The sequence below is a fragment of the Phyllostomus discolor genome, chromosome 12, assembly GCF_004126475.2.
Source record: "Phyllostomus discolor isolate MPI-MPIP mPhyDis1 chromosome 12, mPhyDis1.pri.v3, whole genome shotgun sequence".
Taxonomy (NCBI): domain Eukaryota; kingdom Metazoa; phylum Chordata; class Mammalia; order Chiroptera; family Phyllostomidae; genus Phyllostomus; species Phyllostomus discolor.
The window spans coordinates 71,959,193-71,972,111 of record NC_040914.2 but is presented as its reverse complement, the minus strand read 5'-3'; the positions used below and the strand labels follow the sequence as shown (position 1 = coordinate 71,972,111).

At 38.8% G+C, this 12,919-nt stretch overlaps 1 protein-coding gene and 1 non-coding gene across 2 annotated transcripts in view; one reads left to right on the top strand and one right to left on the bottom strand.

Annotated features, from left to right (window-relative positions):
- The window catches only part of CDH13 (cadherin 13), a 1,016,810-nt gene that overhangs the window by 880,647 nt on the left and 123,244 nt on the right, over window positions 1-12,919 (bottom strand). The window lies entirely within an intron of this gene.
- On the top strand, window positions 9,682-9,788 carry LOC114488464. The gene has a single exon (XR_003683781.1). It is a non-coding gene; the product is annotated as a U6 spliceosomal RNA (small nuclear RNA).

The following is a 12,919-nucleotide window of genomic DNA, read 5'->3' as shown; positions in this document are numbered from 1 at the left end:
GATTAAAAAATTATGAAAACAAACCTGTATAAAACTTTATGAAGTTGAATAAAACAAATTTAATTTAAAGTCACAACTTAATTCTTTTAAATATAAAAAGAAAAGCCCTGCCTGGTGTGGCTCAGTGGATTGAGCACTGGCCTATAAACTGAAAAGTTGCCAGTTCAATTCCCAGTCAGGGTACATGCCTGGGTTGCAGGCCAGGTACCCTGTTGGGGGCGTGTGAGAGCCAACTGACAGATGTTCCTCTCCCACATTGATGTTTCTCTCCCTCCCTCCCCCTTCTCTTAAAATAAATTTAAAAATATTTTTTAAATAAGGAAAAAGAAGTAAAAACACTGGAAACATTGAAAACCAATGTGCCACAATAAGGAAATGCTTAACTAAAATGTAGAACTAAGCAGGGGAATATTATGTAGCTATTGAAAACTGACTATGTAAAAACTATGAAGTAATATCTGTCTATAAAATGGCAGTACAGCTCAAAGTATAATTATTGCTAATGTAATTATATAGACTAAACTTATGATGATTTCTTAACAGAATATTTAACATATGATTTGGAGCCCTGGCTGGTGTGGCCCAGTTGGCTGAAGCATCATCCCATGGACCTAAAGGTCATAGGTTCAATCCCTAGTAAGGGTGCATGCAAGAAGGCAACTGATCAATATTTTTCTCTCACATCAATGTTTTTCTCTCTCCCTTCCTTGCTCTCTAAAAGCAATGAAAAACATGTCCTTGGGTGAGGATAAAACATAAAGAATACTTAATATGGTCTGGGATGGATCCAACTACATAAAAACTAAACCAACTTAAAAATACATGCACAAAATACAACATAGGGAATATAGTCAATAAAATTGTAATAACTATGGTAACAGATGGTTACTAGACTTAACATGGTGATCATTTTATAAGGTATTTAAACATTGAGTCATTGATGTACACCTGAAACTAATATATTTTTTGTCAACTATGCTTCAATTAAAAAGGATGAATAATGGAAAAAAACACTGTAAATAACTATAGTAAACTCTTAAGAATGATCATTTTGGGGCTCACCCCTTGGGTGGTTTTCTTTATCTTCCTTTTTTATGCTCTAAATTTTCTTTAATTAAGAATTACTTTTATAATAAACAGTGTTCTTGACTGACTGGCTGAGAAACAACAACACAACATGCACACAAACACACATGCACACAGATGAAATAGTAAGGAGTGGAAAGCAAGGTAAGAATGTTACTATTCAAACACTCTTCTCTTTATATGATTTCCAAATTTGTTTTCTAATAAGGCTAAATCACAGCCATGTTCCAGGACAGGTAGCAGTCTGACCTAACCAGAGAATCCACTCCAAGTTAACTTCCCAAGTCCCAGTTACATTTTGGCTGTCACTTCAGCTATGGCAGCATTAGCTGGGACAGCAGCTGGGCAATAAGGAATGCAATTCAAAAGCAAGAGAATTCAGAACTTTATGCTCATGAAAATCCACTTCAGTCTTCCTTGCTGGTGCAGTCTGCATAGTGCGTTCATGGGCTTGTCAAATCTCACCTTGGAAATCAAATTTCCTCTCTGTTGTGTGGTGTTGCCTTCTATAGATTTAAGTCCATTGTTTCTAACTGGATTTTGCTTTTTAATTGCAATGAGTTCAGGTACGTACGTTCTTGTTCATGCACTAGAAAAACCAGTTCAGTGAAGCCTCACTGATTCACCACCTGGTGGGTACATGTCTTCCCATGAACAATTCCTCATTTGCAAGCAGGAAGGAAAAGTTAGAGTATCATGAAACAAGCCAGCTCCCCTTGCTCTCTCCAGCAACTACCATCACACACACACACACACACGGTAGTATTCATTCTAAGTATAATAATATCCATTCACCTATATCCTGGGTGGCATCATGAGACATAAATGTCAAGAGCCACTAATGTCCTTTTGAATGTTACCACTTTCCAGACAACTTCTTCACCTAGAGGTTCAGCCTGTCATCCATACAGGCGCAGGTATCTTCCTTTATTCCTCCTTCTTCCCTGATACAGAGGACATGATGTCTTTTTAATACCCATTTCCTAACACATGAGGATACAGTATATAAAACCTGCCATCTGGCTCTTTTTCTTTTTGATGAAGCCATTTACATTTTCTTAGTATAATTAGTATTGTGCAGTAACTTGTCAATATTCTGCCATGGCACCAAATAACAGTTTAAGTGTACCTGCAACTTTGATGATTTATTTGTTGCAGCATGCTTTCAAGCACTGGTGAGCGATAATCACCACGGAGATTACATGGTGTTGAGTCAATTAAATATGATAAATCTATTTGCCTGTGACATAATGGGTCTGTTTAAATCTAAATGATATAAAATGGTCAGACTTGTCAAAGGCAACATAGTGACCCACAGAAGGTTAGACCTAACCAAAATAGAATCCTGTTAATGATGTTTTTGAATTTGATGTTCTATCTCGATTTCACTAGATGTCTTTTTAATCAGAATGATGCTATTGCAATGCTCACTCTTGAGCATGCATGCCCAACCCTCATGAGAAAGAAGGAGACCTTTAAGCTACCTTGAAATGTTGGCAAAATACAAAATGTTAAAGGTATTAAAGGGAGTTTGCTGACACTGAATTGCTTCTGATAGTCTTTGTTAGAATCAAGGGTTAGTGTTCATAAAATTCTGCTGGGTCAGGGAGGTAAGAAACACACCCAGGGGCTGTTGGACCATTTCTCTCCTCCAAGGGAAATACCACTGGGTTATAAAAACAGACCTTAGCACTAGGCTGGAAATGTGATGAACAAAATTTGGGGGACAAAGTTCCCTATTTTAATTAAAAAAAAACAGGAACGCAGATTGATAATACACCACATATTTGAGGACAAAAAAGCACCTTATACCATGAACATTAATGGCCGGATGCAACCATACTATCATTGTAAAATGGCAACAAAATGAATAGTCTCCATACCCAATTCCCATTTCCTTGACACAGCTGACAGACACAACTGCCACAAAGCCTGTAGTGGCCAAAATGGTCAATTAAGTCAAATACACATTAAATTCAGTGCCCACCCCCCAGTATCAATAGAACTAATGGCTAGAATGACTGACCAGGTGAGAGGTGTCCTTTGCAATCAGCAAGTATCTATTGAGGCCTCCCAACTGCAAGTCACTGTAGGGAACCAAAGAAACACCTTGTGAGACTTTGTCCCGTTCAACAGTAAGAGACTACCTCGCAGTTTATTGAGAAAATAAGACATATGTTGCATGTCGTGTAGAAAGGAGAAGCATTCCCAACAGCCACAAGGAAAATCAACCTACTTACTTAGTATTTAGACAATTTACACATGAGCACAGTAACTTGTAATAGCTTCCCTCATCTCCCTCCTGAGCCATCAGCCTCGGCCCAACTCATACTCACTACTAATAGAGCTGATCACCTTGACCTCTTCTCCCTCTCTCCTCCTTTTCTCTTTGGAGTCTTACAATCGTCACTCTGCTTTCACTTGTAATCCATGGTAGAGAACAATCAGAGCAGTGGCTGCTCGGGGAATGGTCGGGGCCAGAATTGGCTGGGGAGAGGCTTGAGAGAGCTTTCTGGTATAATGAGAATATCCTACATCTTGACAAGAGGCTGGATTACACAGAGCTGTGCCTTTGTTAAAACTCAGAAAACACATTTAAATTTATGCATTTCACTGTGTGTAAATTTTACATCAAAAGAGAAAAACTACACACTAATGTCAATAGTTAATACTATGCATACTGAAGTATTTTGGAAGAAATTATACCAGTGTCTACAATTTACTTTGAAATGCACCAAATGAGAAACAGGATGAATTAGTAGTGCATGGAAAGAAGGATGCATAGAGAGAGTGAGAGGTAGAAAAGCAAAAGGTAAATGTTAATGGTAGAATCTAGCTAGTGAGTACACATGCCCATTGCGAAATTCAATTTATCTGTAGGTCTGAAGATTTTTTTAGTAAAATGTAGGTTTTAAAGAAATATGTTGGGCCCAGAATGGGCCTTGAAATTAAGGTAAATGTTACACAGTAGATCCTCAAGTAAGGTCATTTTATTCAACATTGTTTCATTATAACATTGATGAAATGCTATAGGAACTTCACTCTTGTTTACATCAATTAGCCTATGATAAAATTGTTTTTATTATATATCATTTTGCTTAAATTCACAGAACCTATTTATGATATTTAATGAAGATTTACTACATTTTACTGTCAAAGGACATCTCATTTTTTATGCTGAGGATTGCTGAGAAGAAGACATTTTGGGGATATTTATTCATATTTATTAGAATTTATTGGATAATGATACACAGTAAAGACCAACAACAACATTGGGGATCACTATTATTGCCACAAACTGGCCACTTTAAGCTAAGTGCTTTCAAGAACCATCTTGTTTAATCCTACAACAACCCTTAGAGAGAGGTACAAGTACTCCCATTTATTGGGCGAGGAAACTAAGCTTCTATAGATTAACTGACTTGTCCAAAATTAATCAGACAGAGGGTATGGGGCTGAGATTTAAACCTAGGCTTAGGCAAGCATATACTGGGGACACAGAAGACAACTGGCAAAGACTGGATTTGAACCCTTGGTCTATATGATCCAGAATCCATGTAGCATTTTTATTCCTTGTCATGACACTGCAGCCAGCCTTAGCAGAGTGAGTCATCCCTAGACTCAGATTGAACCTCAATTCCTTTCAGAGTTAAGGAGAATTTCAATCCTTCAAAAACAGTTTGTACCTGGTATTAATTATACCAGCTTTGGATTTATGAGTTTTGCAAATTATTCTCAGTGTATCTTGACCTAAGTTGTACAAATTTTCCTTCACTTAAAAAAAGAGGTTACACTAGAAATCCCATGTAGCACAGGATATTTTAGCAGACACCTAAAGAAGATTCTTGCCTTACATCACAAGAGTGATTTTAAAGTGGACTTTCAGATAGTAAAGTGAGGTGCTGAGAGGCAGGCAGCTCCTGGGGACATTTTATTTTTTTAAATCTGGTAAAAGAAGCATTGATATAGGATATGGACTCACTACATAATCTCTAGGAAGCTTGGACTTGCATCCCAATTTCACATAACTGTAGGGAGGTGATTTTATGATGTTATTTAAGCCCTGTGAGAATCTATCCTCTTTTAATCATAATAATAAAAATAATAAAATAATAATAATAGTAATAATAATAATAATTCATGTAATTCCTAAGTCATTGTATGGAGAAACCCACCCATGTCTGGGAACTACATGGCCTGGACTTAAGTAGGCACTCAATGAAAGTTTATTTTTTCCCCCATTCCCTGGTCCACAGGAAGAAATGACACTCAGAGAACTGGACCATGAAATACTCCTCAGAGGTATGTTTAACACTGGAATTAGCAATTATGCCTCCCTTAGAATGCCTTTCCAATGAGAAGCCCATAGTATAAAAAAAATACATGCTTATGAAGACAATTATTCTTTTTTATGCCACATGAGTTTCTCATAATAAATACCATTCACAATATAGATTCCCCACTGATACTGGTATCAGGCAGTGCCAGTGCTGGGAAGGAGCAACGAGGAGATCAGCAGGGAGCTGTTAGTGGGTTTTCAGTCAGAAACTATATAGTCTATGATTTTAACAGTTAAAATAAAAGGAGTAGGAAAGCAATTTTCATTTAAGACTTTTAGTGCCGGGCAGTCAATGGAAACTTGCTGAATTGAGCTAAAGATGAGGGGGCTTTTCACAAGATGCATGGTAGCAGTGTCTTTATAAGGAAACCCTTTTGCTTCTAGAGGGGTTTATAGTCTCGGCAACTGGGGCCTCCAGAGGTGTTTAGCTGACAGAATTCTGAAATACACTGCAGATCCAAAGAACCAAATACTGGTCTCTTTAAAAAGTGAAAGAAAAAATGACATTCCAAGTTGACTTGACGCATCCACAAACTTTATGAAGGTGAGGGGATTCCATAAAGAAATGAAGGAATGAAGAATGAATAAAGTTACTTGAGTTTGGTTCAACCTCACAGAATAATGTGACACAAATCCAACAACCAAAATTAACTCTAAAATGTTCCATGCCCTTCATTCATTATCCAACAGATATTTATTGAGCCCCTACTATGTGCCAGACCAATGCTATGGCCTCAAATACATCCAAGAAATAAATGGACACAAATTGTACCTTATAGATTTAACCCCTTAAAGGGAGGCCAACTGGATCTTTAAATGCCCTCTCTGTTCTCACACCTGTTTTCTCCACACCGTCAGGTTTTACCATTGCATATCCAGATGAAGATTTGAGCTTTCCCCTCCCACTTCTCCCAGACTTGCCTTGGAGAGTGGGGAAGGGGAAAAACCTGAATGGACAGAATCAGAACATTCTCTTGCATTCCCTCATTCCAAACATTTGTTTGTTTCCAAATATGCATAATACATGCAAATTTTACTGCTACCCAGACCTAGACTCAAACCCAGCTAATTGTTTTTTCATACATTGTCTTAGCTAATCCTTGTGAGAAGCTGCAGGGTAGGTGTCATTTGTATTATTAATGGTAGAATAGTTATCCCACATGTACAGATAAGAAAACAGGCTACACAAGATTGCAGCTTTTGCACTGCCATGGGGCTCAGAATTAGGGCATCTAGAAAGACCATGGTCTTGCCAGTCTCTCTTTCTTTTTGCAACTCTGCAGCTCATTTATGTAACTATTGAATGCTGCTCATCCATTCATGTGGGCATTTTTTGGCCACTAATAGCTATTAAATTTCAAAAGTGTGCAGACTGCATTTTTAAGATAAAGATTGTCTTTTGACTGAAATTGTTGATCAGTAGGTCAGATCTCCATGTGTATGCTTTCATTCTTTCAGAAAATAGTTACTGAGTGCTCACTATGCTTTCTCTGGGCTGGGGATGAAATGGACCCGAACAGGCAAAGAGCCTGCACTCACAGAACATTCTAGAGAAGGAGAGGAGCTTTTAAATATTCACTATGTCATGATGTAATAAATGCTATGAAGATAAAGTATGTTAAGGGGCTAGAGAGTGATGGGAGACAGAAGAGATACAGATGACCTCTGTAGAAAGGGAACATTTGAGCAAAAACTAACTAAAAGGAACCAGTCATGAGGATGTTGGGTGGAGAGGGGTGCATTACAGCAGTCAGAAGAACAAGTGCAAGGTCCCCAAGGGTGTCTGGTGTGTTCCAGGATTAGCAGAGGAGGCTGTGTATCTGAAATCCCGTAGTCATGGGTTTAAATAAAATGGACAAATATAAAGGTGCTGCTGGTTATTTTTCCCACGGTTGCACCAGGGATGCTTTGTACTTGCCATTTTAGAGCAGTTTATGTACCAGGAGAGCAAGCATACAATTACTTTCCACATAAAGCCATTAAGCTGTGTTAATCACTCCACAACAATGGCTGGATAATGGAGAGTGTCCAAGCAAACCAAGCATCCCTCACCCCCAAGTATGAGAACCTGCTGTTTAGAAAGACATTTACAAACGGATGCAAAGAGCAGAGCCCCCTTCCGCTCCCTCCAGTATGGCAGGTCTTTGCTTTTAGCCCTCAAGTCTTTGCTCACAATTTTCCAGGAAATCTCTCCCCCAAGTCCAACCTGCCCACTGTTTGGCCAGGGAACTTCGATCAGTAGAAAGGGAAGCAGTGACCAGGCCAGGACCACGGCCAGCACTAAACAGCAGGAGACAGGGTGAGCCACAGATAAAAGAAGCAAAGCTGAGAATTTAGCTTCTTAATGGAAAGTTGAAGTTGGTTTGAATCATTAGAATTACTGACTTAAGGGTTTATTAAATAACATCCTCTCATATATATTTTCTATTAATACTCTGTGGTAGTTCCAGTTAGCTTCCGTGCTTGAGAACTGTGTGCATTAAGAGATAATATTTTAGAAAAGTCATGAGTAAATTTTGTGCCAAAAATTATAAGCTTGAATAATTTTCTTTTTATGAATAGCAGATAACAACTTAAAGGTAATCAATTCTAATGTCACAGAACTCTTCGAAATCTTGAGAAGCAGAGTATCTTTGGAAAAGAAAAGAACCTTAGTAATCACTGAGTCAAACCCCTCATTTTGTAGACTGTCATGGGTCAACGTCCAAGGCGCAGGTCACTGGAGGGAAGAGACGAGAAAACCCCAGTCCACATCCTGTTCCAGCGCCCGCCCGGGTGCTTCCCTTCTCACCACTGATCTGTGGTTTCACTTTGCAGCTCCCCTTGACATATCTTGTGAAATATTCAGTGAGCCTTTCAAGTGCTTACATTTCCATTTCTCTTTGTCTTTGAGCTTTTGTGCCTTTAACGCATATCTCACCTGTGAGAACTCAGTGTAAACAGAAGCCATTTTTCTTGTTATCTAAAAGTATTGTGTTTTGATATATATCCTACTGGAAAAACTACCAAAATACAATAATTTTGGCAAAAAATAAAAATAGTGTATATGTGCATATATATGTATATATATATGTATACATACACACACATATATACACTAATAAGTTAGGGGAAAATTTTTAGCCATCATTCCAAATATCACAACTTTGAAACATTCTCATTTTTCTGCCTCAAAAAATGTCACATTCTACTCATGACAATGCAACTTGGATAAGTTGCAGCTTAAATAAATAAAAGTTATTGAGATATGAAACAAGTGAAGAATAAACTATTTTTTGAAAGTTCCAATGGCTTTTAATCATGCCTAAATCACAATCCTACAAACTCCTGGTTTTCTGTTACCTTCTCTTGAGCTTATTCAGCGTATTCAAAATGCAAAGCCATATGCCGAAAGCAACTGACCCCAAATAATTTATCAAAGTTCAGCCTCCTGGGTAAAAAAAAAATATGAAAGCTGAGTTCAGACAGTGCTAATTCTGAACACCAGAACTCAGCTAGCCCCCCCCCAAAACTCTGTGCCTCAATGTTCTCATCTGAAAAATAAAAATGAGTGTTTATCCCACAGGGTTGTTATGAGAGTCACATGGAAATAATGCATGTTCCCGTTTAGCATGGTTCTTGGCATGCAGTAGAGGTACTTAAGAAAAACTGTAAAAGCCTGACACTCTTTTGTAAATAGAGTTCCCAAATATAAATCATTTAAAATAAGTGATTATGACAACATAATATTAATAAACATACATTTTTCATTTAGTCTATATTGGTATAAAATCTATAAAGGGAAATAATGTTGAGTCTTACATTGTATGTAACTGACAGTACACCAGATGATCATGATGTAGCCACCTCCTAAAACCATGTCCTTCCCCACTCCTAGCAGAAGATGATAATACTCCTCCTCCCCTTTTAAGAACTAGCTGGGCAAAGGATCAAAACTGACTGCCAACTGCCAACCCCATTATATTTAAACTGTGTTACTGCCAGGGTTGTACTGCCTTCCCTCCCTTCACCCCCTTAGTAAGTACCAACAATGAACTGTTTGCTTATGTCTAAAAAAAACACATGCTCCTATGCTTAGACCAGTCCTGAAGCAGGGGCCCTGGATGAGATTTGTGTTTCAGAAAAAACCCTGTGTTGGGAGAACTGTACAATAAAATCACAGGTTTTTTGAAAAAGATAGGATTAGGACAGACCACTCCAGACCTTTGCAAATTTGTAACCACATGATCAACACAAATAATAATAATTGTATTTTAGTGCTCGCTTCGGCAGCACATATACTAAAATTGGAACGATACAGAGAAGATTAGCATGGCCCCTTCGCAAGGATGACACGCAAATCCGTGAAGCGTTCCATATTTTTAAGAGAACCAACTGTATGGGAAAACATATTTGCCAATGATACCTCAGACAAGGGTTTAATCTCCAAAATATATAAAGAACTTACACGACTCTACTCTAAGAAGACAAGTAACCCAATTAAAAAATGGGCAAAGGACTTGAACAGACACTTCTCCAAGGAGGACATACAGAAAATCCAAAGATACATGAAGTGATGCTCAATATCGCTAGCCATCAGAGAGATGCAGATTAAAACCACAATGAGATACCACTTCACACCAGTCAGAATGGCCATCATAAACAAAGCAACAAACAACAAGTGTTGGAGAGGATGTGGAGAAACGGGGTCCCTAGTGCACTGTTGGTGGGACTGCAGACTGGTACAACCACTATGGAAAGCAGTTTGGAACTTCCTCAGAAAACTAAAAATGGATCTGCCTTATGACCTAGCAATTCCATTGCTGGGACTCTATCCTAAGAACACTAAAACACCAATACAAAAGAACCTTTGCACCCCGATGTTCATAGCAGCACAATTTACAATAGCTAGGTGCTGGAAGCAACCTAGATGCCCATCAGTAAATGAATGGATCAAAAAACTATGGTACATTTACACAATGGAATTCTATGCAGCAGAAAGAAAGAAGGAGCTTCTACCCTATGCAACAGCATGGATGGAGCTGGAAAGCATTATGCTAAGTGAAACAAGCCAGGCAGTGAAAGACAAATACTACATGATATCACCTTTAACAGGAATCTAAACAACAAAACAAAACAAAAAAAAACTAGCAAAATATAACCAAAGACACTGAAATAGGGGATAGCCTGACAGTGGCCAGAGGGGAGAGAAGAGGGAATTCCAGGGGGGAATGGGTAGGGATTACAGGAACAAATTTGGAGGACACATGGACAAAAAATAGGGGTGGGGGGTAATGGGGGGAAGGGGGGAGGGTTGGGTGGGTGGGCTGGAATGGGAGTAGGGGGAAGAAAAATGTACTTGAACAATGATTAAAATAAAAAAATAAAAAAAATAATTGTATTTTAAAAAGATGGTATGTTTGAAAAGATATTATAAATTCTGAATAATTAAAAGCATAGAAAACATTACCTTTAAAAAAGTAAATGCAGCTTGGTGGAAGGGTTGTAAGGAAGGGCCAAGGCTGCTGAATTATGGAAACAGGGGCACAGTGTGAGAGATGAAGGAAATTACTCAGTAAGCACTTTCAAGAAGGAGGATCTGGCCAAGTGAGTCAAAAGCAAGAACTTGTGGTAAACAACACATAGACCTTTCTGTATTCCTCTGAGGCTTGCTGCATTCCCCATGTTAGTATACTTTCATCCGGCTGCTCCTTGGTGATGTAAAACATCATCGTTTGGGGAAATACTGCATATAGACCAAACCAATTTTAATGCTATACTGATATTAACATATTCAATCAATTGTCTATGAGCTCTTTTGCATTATAAAAAGATTTAATGTAGTAGAACAGGTTTTATTCAGATAAAGACTGTAATACATGGTTCCTACATTTACAAATTTTCCTGGAAATGGGTATAACATTTTATTATCTTAGTTTGGGTTTCCCAAAAGCTATGCCTGAGATAAAGATTTTGGTACAGGTAATGCATTTTGGAAATTATCCCAAGAAGCACAAGTAAGGAAGTGAAAACATGAGGCTGAGAAGGGAGATGCACAAATAGAGCTTATATTAATGATCAGGTTCCTGCTGTGAGCAACTGGAGCATAGCCCCAAAGGGGTCCCTCTGTAAAAGCATATGGACTGTGACTCAGAATTGTCTCACAGGAGGCTAGGAAAGCTGGAGCATTTTTTTGCTTACTCTCATTCTGTTGAGAGTGACCCCAGGGAGTCAACTTCTCCATATTTCCAGGACTCACCTGCCTGCTGCTTAGCAAGTTCCCAGTGCTGAAAAAGCCATTAAACAGAGAAAAAATAAAGGCATCTAAGGTGCTGCAAATTGTCCACCTCATGTAGATGAACTTAGGTGGGTCAATACTCCGGGAAGAGAACTATGGGGGTTATTGCACACAGTTAAGGAATGACCTACTAGGGGTTTTAGAAAACTACTTGTGAGTAAGAAGAATTCAGAACTGAAATGTGCCAACCCAAGTGGTTGTCACATCCCAGGCTACCCTGCTTAAATTTCAATGATTAGTGAATGCTCGTTTAGTTCATCATGACTCCATCTTCTGATAAATTAGAAATATCCCAATGCCTGCCACACTCACAGCCCATGTATAAAGAAAGTGCAAAAGTCTATGACACCCCCTGAGGAGGGCATCCTTCATGGTTCCTTATGCAAAGGCAGCCATGGTCTGTACCACATGACCCCTACTCTGGATCCTGTCGATTGGCTCACAGTGACCATGTGACCTAAGAGAAGCCCATCTAGAGGTTGTCCCAATAGTATAAAGGCTCTACCCAATCAAATTCTCCCAAGAAACTTGAACTAGGCAAAAATGTAAAGATTGATCAGCTGAAAGGAGACGCATACATAAAAAGGTGCAGAAGCAAAGCAAATAGAGGGATATCAATAGTACTGTGGGCCAACACTGACAACATGAAAACTCAGTCACTATAGTTGGAAACATAACTCTCCCTCCAGTTCCTCAACCAACTTCCTGTCTCTGGGAGGCCTAGATGTCTAGCTGTTCCTGAGTTCTCTCAGCTTCTTATCACTCTTATTTATTTCTCAATTCTCTGTTACTTCAACTAAGCTGGGGGGGTCACTTTTTCTCTCGCAGCTCAAAGACCTAAGTTAACATGTGCCAGGAGAGTATTCATCAACTCAGGCATGTGAGAACTGCCCAATCCCCAGGTATACATTCTTTGAAAACCTCTGAGCAAATGGTAAAGGTCTTTGGGTTTGGGGGCTTTGGTAAGAACTTCAAATATCAACAAAACTGATCAGATACAGTAGTTGTGATTATATATTCAGGTATCTGCAAAGTGCCTGCTGTGAGCCAGCACTAAGCAAGAAGCCAAGAGCACTGAAATGGGTAAAAAGTGGTCCCTGCCTTGGGAGCAAGTAGGGCAATAAATAGAAAAGCAGAAACATTACAACACAACATGAAAATTCTCCAACCACAGTAAGAACTAAGAGCTGTGTTGGACCAGAGGACAGAATGACTGA